The sequence below is a fragment of the Bactrocera latifrons genome, unplaced genomic scaffold, assembly GCF_001853355.1.
Source record: "Bactrocera latifrons isolate USDA-ARS-PBARC rearing strain unplaced genomic scaffold, ASM185335v1 scaffold_99, whole genome shotgun sequence".
Taxonomy (NCBI): domain Eukaryota; kingdom Metazoa; phylum Arthropoda; class Insecta; order Diptera; family Tephritidae; genus Bactrocera; species Bactrocera latifrons.
The window spans coordinates 760773-769019 of NW_017537700.1; the positions used below are offsets into that span (position 1 = coordinate 760773).

Consider the following 8247-nt stretch of genomic DNA (forward strand, 5'->3'; position numbering starts at 1 on the left):
CGCGTATGCTCCTACACACACACACACACACACATCTCTTATACACATCTAGATGTGTATAAGAGACAGGTATTATATAATATAACTTCTTCATGTTTTTGTAAAAACAACTTACGCACAAGTGCTCTCAAGAAAATATTATGACTTAATTTGGCATGATTAATTAATTGCAATTAAAAAATTCTTATGCAAATGTAAGGAAATCTTATTAAATGCAAATAAGCTCTCCATCTCCATATTTCACGCCTCATCCTAAAAATATTTACTCAAAGCATAATAACTTTTATGAGAAAAAATTTTCAAATTAAAAAAAAATATAGGCTAGTCGGTGTGCCCCTAATTCGGCAACAGAAATCTACAACAACAGAAAAACTAACCTCAACTGTGCAATATTTGTAGCTCAACGCGGCAAATTCATTCATTAATTACGCTATAAGCCCCAAGCCCACATCTGCACGACACCAACACGATCCACAACAGAGCACACACATACACGCACTAATAAAAACATTCCGCTGCTTTACTTGCTGCTCATTATTGGCATTCTTGAGATCACCATAAATGCCGCAGTCCTCCCACTGCACGGCGCTTGTAGGCAAATGGTAGTGGCAATAAAAAATTAGCAAATCACCTCGGTTATGACCGCAACTGAAATCTGCGCTCACTTCACTAAGGCAAGTGGTCACATACACATATACTATATATTATATATAAAGATACATACGTATGTATTGTGTATGTGTGTCTGCATATTTGCCTTCAACTTTTTCATATGCAGAGTAGCAGCACTGCTAAATGGTCTCGCCTTTTTCCTATCCAAAGCGAAAACGCCCTCGCCGCCTCCCTCGAAACAATGACAAATAAAACGAAAAATGTATAACAACAACACGTGTTGACGATTAGCTTAAGAATGCTGCAAACGCGAATACAAAAATTATCAAAAAAAATATATTATTTTGTGTTAAAGCTGCTGAAGAAACTTTTTGACGATGGCTTTAGTCTAGTCCAAAAAATTCCAGTGAATTAGAAATTAGAGCTTCTCGAAACTGAGTGTAAAATTGACTGTTGGCGTAATATGTTGAATTTTTTCCAGAACATGTTGTTTTAATACATATCAAAGAAGACACGTTACTCCAAAAGTATGGTTCTTCCATCTAATCGCCTAATCGATAAAATTTGTTTAATAAATTTGTGCAATCTTTTTTAGATGTTATGAAATTTAATGTCTATATGTCAATTAAATAAAAGTTTGTCTGGCAATGTATATCAAGAAAAAATTTAACCAAGACTTTCTTTGAAATTTTGTGTTTTTCTGATGGAATTATGCCGACGGAATCATTGAAAATATTGCAGAAATGTTTTGGGGAGTCTACTTCATCGCAAACACAAGAGTTTGACTTTAGTGAAGGTCGTGAACTTAACCGAAAAAGTACCTCCTGCGAGTTATTCATTAACCTTTGACGATAACATCTAAAAATTTACAGAAGCATAACATTAGAGAATCTCAGCATATTTTATGGAACGACTCAACATATTTTGGCTAATTTTTAGGGTATGAATCAAGTCAATCTAGAATATGGTAGAGCGAAATGACCTAAATCTTTTACAAAAAAAACATGTCAAGTAGAGGTCTCCAAAGAGATGCTTGACAACAGACAATATAGCTGAGAACCGTATATTCATCAAAAGCACTCCAAAAATAATTCGGATCTGAAAAAATCAAAATTCCCTGAGGACATTCAAGACCATCGCAGCCGAGTTTTATAAAAAGTGCATGTATATGAGATCTATTGTTTATGAGACATAGAATCCAGACTTTATCTGTCTCTAAGTCTTCATCCATCGATAAATTTGATAAATTTACTTCGCCTGTGAAAAAGAATTAAATGCAAAATACATATATGTAGTTGACTCTGTAAAGGTGGGATTTATGTACCATTGATGGATTGACCTCATGATGTTGATATCATCGGCTTCAACAACCGCGCTTTGTCCAGATTGGATAAGGAAGCGAAGCAAATGGATCTGATAGTGAACAAGGGCATGATAAAATTTCTCCTCTTATCATATAAACAGTCATCGCACTCCGCTCCCACGTCACTGTGTCATAACTTCGAAGTCGAAGATAATTTCGTTTATCTTTGAACCAGTATTAAAGCCAATAACAACGTCAGCCTCGAAATTTAACGCAAAATAACTCTTGTCGATAGGTACTATTTCGGACTGAGAAGGCAATTGTAAAACAGTAAAATCCTTTCTCGAACCCACAAAGACCAAAGTCTATAAGTCACATATCATTTCCGTCCTGCTTTATGGTGCAGAAGCATGTGTGACTACATCTGATGAGTCGGCGTAAGGAATTTTTGAGACAAAGGTTCTGCGGGTAATTTATCATCAGTTGCGCATTGGCAATGACAAAGATCGCATTCGATGGAAAAATGAGCTGTATGATATATACGACGACATTGACATAATTCAGCGAATTAGGAGACAGCGGCTAGGCTGGCTAGCCGATTTCATCCGAATGGATGAAAACTTTCCAGCTCTGAGAGTATTCGAATTGTACCCACCAGGGAAAGCATAGGAAAGGCAAGACCTCATCTCCGTTGGAAATACCAGGTGGAGAAGGACCTCAAGCCTTAAAATTTGGGTGTATTTTTTTTTAGTTAAGGATTAAGATGTAAAGACCCGATCTCGATCTCGGAAATGCAAAACCAAAAGGTACTTTATTAACAAAACCGTCATTTGTAATTAAATCTCATTGCTACTTTTCATAACTATATTTTAATAAAAACCGAAAAATAACGGTATCTCGAAGTTATCATTTATATATGCCTCAAACTCGGTATTGCAAAACTGTTTAGTGTCTCACAAAAATTCTTGCAGCTGCACTTAGACCGCAAAAATTGTCCTAGGTGCGGACTTTTTCAATCAAACGTTGAACAGCGCGCGCTTTGCTGTCGGTCAGTCGCCAGCTGTGCGGCCATTACCGAGCTCACAATTGGCCACCTGACAGACAGCGGATGATTACTTATTTATTTACATGCATGAGGCAGTATGTTTGCGTTGATATGCGTGGAGTATGTATGTATGTGTAACCAGCAAGCCGCAAACATCAAGCGCTTGGCACAACACAAAGCGGCACCGGTGCGAGCTCAACGCTGTTGGGGGCGCAAAGAACTGACGACGACGCTGATGATGTTGTCACTCGGCGTGCACACAATTGGTATTTATGGCAATAAGCCGTTGCACCGTTGTTGCTGTTAGTTTATTACTTTATTGCCGTTGACTATTGCAAGCGGCGTGGGCGCACTCAAAGTCACAGCACAACCGCGGATGCGTGTATAATTAAAAAAAAATCGCACGCGGTTTATAAATAACTGTGAGCCACTGTGCACACACACACACACACACACATGCATATGTGCTTGAGTGTCTGACGCAACTTGGCAAGCAATTTAATTACAAATCACGGCCGCTTTTCATGGCATTTGCGCGTGCTGCCTGTTGCGCATGCGCTCTATGACTGCGACTGCGTTTTCCTATGCGCATGCGTCTGCGCCTGCGCGTCATTTGCCGTTTTTACAATTCTAAATGCGTCCTCGGCAAGCCAGCAAGCGTTGTTTCGCGCTCTACACGCGTATGCTCCTACACACACACACACACACACAACGACGCGCGCAGCCGTAAAAGCATATTAMATTTTTATAATGAAAATTATAATGCAAGTCGTGATGAAGATGGCTGACGGATTGTGCAAATTCTTATTCTGTTTTCTGATTGTGGGTGCCATCATCATCTTTGCTATTGTCATGTGTGTGAGCGAGCGTGTGTGTGTTGCGAAATGCAGTCATCAACGTGCCACGATCATATTTTTCTAAATATTTCTTTTTTAGTAATTATTCTTATTTTGTGTTGTTTTAGCTATTTCAGCAGTAATCACATTGTGTTTTGGCCACTTGGCAGCTGTGCTTGCTTGAGCTGAATTTTAATTTGTGAAGGAATTTTAATTACAAATTACTATTTTATGCACCAAATGGCTGGCACTCGAAAACAATTAACTCTTGTGTGTTCTTATGGGTTCTAATTCAATTTTAGAACTGTTTCTCAGTTAACGGTTATCGGTTAGTAAATCTGTGAATTGTCGAAGAGAAAAAATCGTTAAATATTGGAAGTTTAATTAAGCGAGGGCTAACATATAAAGATGCCAATAATTACTGTGCGTTTCTCAAAATTATTTTGATTAAACTGTAAAAATCAACTATTTTCTTTCAAAATGGTCTCCACTGAACTTTCCGATATTCCAACGATGCCAGTACGATCTCAGATTGTTAGTCGTTGATTCCCAAACACCGATTTCTTCATTTTATTGACGTGTTGATCAATAGTTGATGTTGGTGACTGTCCTGGACGTGATTCGTCGTTTACGCATTCTCGACCCTCTTTGAATAATTTGTATCAATCAAAAACACTTGCTCGCGACAAACAACTTCTACCGAAGGTCTTTTCCAACATTCTGAAAGTTTCGACACAGACAAAGTTCAATGGAACTTCTTTCTTTAATAATTTCACTCATCATCAAATTTGCCGAATGCACCACTTCAGAAGGGCAAGCATATACTAAACACTAATGACAATTTTGATGTGACATTTGGCACAGTCACACAAACCTAGAACAAAATTATTTTGATGAATGGGTTTTGAAAAAGTTAAATGATAAAGTCTTATTATTTTTTACTCAAAGTAATATTTTACTACAATAGTTGGCAAAGGGGAGATGACATATACCATAGATCTCTTGATATTTATAAACTATAGTATAAGTTTCAATCACATAATTATAGCTTATAATTTATGGAATTCCAGAGTCAAATGTCCCACCAGTCACCATGGAATGCCCCTTATATTATATAAAAAAAAATTTATCAGAAATATTCACTGAGCTTGAGAAAATTTGCCGAAGGTGAAAATCGCTTTTGAATAAAAAGTCCTTAAATTGTTTTTATTTCAATTTGAACCTACGACTCAACGAGGAGAACTCACATATGCACAGGCTTCTCAGTGAGTGTCGTAAGCCGTAAGCAGTCGCACGGACTAAATCAGACGAATACGGTGGTTGCGACACAATATCGCATAACTCTCAATTAAAATTCTTTGTTAGCAGTTACTTTTTAATGAAAGTAGCACATACAAAAGGTAATTCAAATCGCCGATTATAACTCCAAAATTGCGGTTTTCAACACAAATAAACAAATAAAATTATTATAATTTAATAAACAACTTACCCTTTATAATTTTCGCTTCGAGGCTGTCATAAAATCCATAAATGTTTTTAATTATTATTTTTGTAATCCAGTAGATTTTCACTTTTTTAGATTTCTCTTTGAAATTTGAGTTTTATGCTTATGATTTTCTTCTTAAATTGTTTTGATTAATTTTATTGCAAAACGAGTTATTTTAATTATAACAAATAATATTAATTAATTTTTTAATTAATGATTACAATAATTAATTATTTGCATTAATTTTTATTGTCAGGGTACATTTTTATTTCAATTTAATTATGAATCAACGATGCTCAATGCAAGCTTCCACTTAGCAATTCCTGTTGCGCTATTTTTTTACAGAACACACACTCTCCCAACTGCCAAATATTTTTGCGGAACTCAGACACAACACAAAACCACAAAAGAACCACTTTTTAGATATTTTTGTTTTTGTTTTTCTGCGAACTAAGTATGCTTGTATCTCAGCTATTTTTAAGTTCCATTCCAAATGTTTTTGTTTATGCACTTTCGAGACATGTGCGCAGCACAAAAAAAAATATGCCACAGCTTACGTGGTGGCGAGTGTCAGGCGGCGACTCGCGCGCATTACCACTACAGTCCAGTTAAAATTAAAATAAAATATCAACACACACACACATAAAACTCACTTTAAAGGTGAAAACAAAAATTCAAACGTCGCCAACGTCGCCGACGTGGACACAACACGACCGCACACTGCACTTAAATAAGGTATGTACGACACTTACGGGTACAAAGCAAAACAACGAAAAGCGCGTCAAAAACACCTGAACCAAAACTGGCGTTCAGAAGGAATCGATTGGTGGGGAGCGGCAATACGTTAGCGGCACTTTGCAGCGAACAGTTGCTTGTTGTTGCGCACAACGTACTTCACTCGCGAACGTCTCAAAAACGACTGAAGTCGGTTGCGAAGATAAAAACCGGGCCGAACTTACAGGTAACCGCCAGAGAAAAGCTCAGAGCCAACACAAATGAATACAAGTATAGCGAGTAGCTGCAGTAGGCGATGTGAGCTTCAGTTTCAGTTTATACTACGTAAACAATTTGGACTACAGCTTGAGTACACACAAGCGTGACTTTTCGCAAAAGTTTCCGATTGCGGGCTTAAGATTCAAGAGCGTGTAAGTAAAGTGCAAGTCTACACATTCGTCTTTAACTCTCAGCAGGAGAGCATCTTTAATATTAGTCACTCTAAAGAACTACTCACGTTGGCAAGCGTGAGATTTCCCACCGCCACTTCTCATATTCACCTGTTGCTTATTACGCTCAATTAGTGCATATTGGTTACCATTTCGATTTGTTCGTCGTCTTTCGTCACCTCCTACTGCGTATTTACTTGGCGGTTACTCCGCTCCAAGCTCATTGCGGTTTGCCGCTCTTCTTTCACTCAGCGCTAGCGTTCAGATGATAAGCTGTAAACCAACCTATAATTTCCAACATAGTTAATTATGCAGGCGTTGAGTTTAGTGCATTTCCTGCGTTGCATTGCTGCATGCAAAACGTGCTTCCTGTGTTACCAACCTACGCAGCGATGCGACGAAAGCGGCACGAGGTCAATGTAAGAAGTTTGCTGACAATGATTTTCAGCTTTATAGAAATTGTGGGGAGCATTAACCAGCTTTGCTGGGAGTAGTTACAGGGACATTTCAGAAAATAATGGAAGGTTGAGAAGTATTTGTAGAATATCCGATCTCTCTCATGCATTCGATATATCCACATCTGCTCGGAAAAGTGAATACGTTTGTATACAAATATAATAGAGATCTAATCATCTTATATGACACCACCTCTTCGTCGATATCAAAGCTGCTTTTGACAGCAAGAATGTCTGAATTTGGAACCCCGCTAAACTAATACGGCTGAGTAAACTGCCGTTGAGCAATATCAAAATCTCCGTCAGGATCGGAAAGACCTCTACGAGCCGTTCGGCATCAAACGGGGTTTCAGACACAGCAACTCTCTACGCATTGGCAACGGCGAACATCGCATTCGATGGAACCATAAGCTGGACGGTTTCGCCTCGCCGGAGGAAGCAGAGGAGGAGGAGAACCTGCTCTCCGTTGGAAAGAGCAGATATCGAATGACCTGGATACACTTAAAATCGCCAATTGGCGTACTGTTGTAAACTCGGCTATAACCTCTTAAGTGGTGTCTATGCCAATAAAGAAGAAACATTTTTTTATTTTCAGCCGTCGGGCTTGTGTTTTTGTCTTTATAGAAAATAGCTATAAAATTTGCCACATTTTTTCTATCCAAACAATATGGAGCCAAGTAATCACAAAATAGTCTGAGATGTTTTTTAGTATGAAGACTTATCTAACGTCATGTGTATATGTAGCTAACCTGATTGTAATTCTACAATACGGGATACATATTACTAAAGTAATCAAATGGATTGGAATCATTGATTTCTCTTTACTCGTCCATTAATTTCGCAATTTAAAAATTTCACATCCATCGATGTTATAACCTAAAACTCTTTCATTTATCTTCAAAATCATATTCCTCGCCCATAAAAAGCTAAAAATTCAGTGCTTGAATGGCTAGCGTGGAACATAAAGTCTGGTGGTATTATCTACCAATAGACCTTAAGTATGACGAATCAAATCGACCTACGCTTAAATCAGGTATTTTCATGATCTCCTACACTGATTACTTTATTAATACGACTTTTGTAAGTAGAGTCGAACCTCTCTGTTTGTATAAATACAAGTAAATAATTTTTTGTTTAACTTTTCGAGCAATCCATATCAATTAGTGATATTTTAGTGAAATAAAGTTATTTTATGAAGATATTTTACATATTTTTTATTAAAAGAATTGATAATTTTATTAAAAAAAATTAATTTCAAAACAATGTGCATATTTAAATATATACATGTATAAAAAATAAAATAACATGCGTTAACCAAGCATTTACATATATAGAGATTTCAAATGG

At 37.2% G+C, this 8247-nt stretch overlaps 1 protein-coding gene across 7 annotated transcripts in view; it reads right to left on the reverse strand.

The window, feature by feature from the left end:
- Nucleotides 1-6187, reverse strand: part of LOC108978007 — a 151208-nt gene extending 145021 nt beyond the window's left edge. For 5 of the 7 annotated variants that reach the window (XM_018948044.1, XM_018948043.1, XM_018948040.1 and 2 more), the window contains exon 1: nucleotides 5936-6187. The gene's annotated coding sequence lies outside the window, so the exon portion shown is untranslated. Of the gene's footprint in view, nucleotides 1-5285; nucleotides 5367-5935 lie in introns of those variants that run through there. The other 2 variants (XM_018948042.1, XM_018948041.1) reach the window with 2 other exon arrangements.
- Between the last annotated feature and the right edge of the window lie 2060 nt (nucleotides 6188-8247).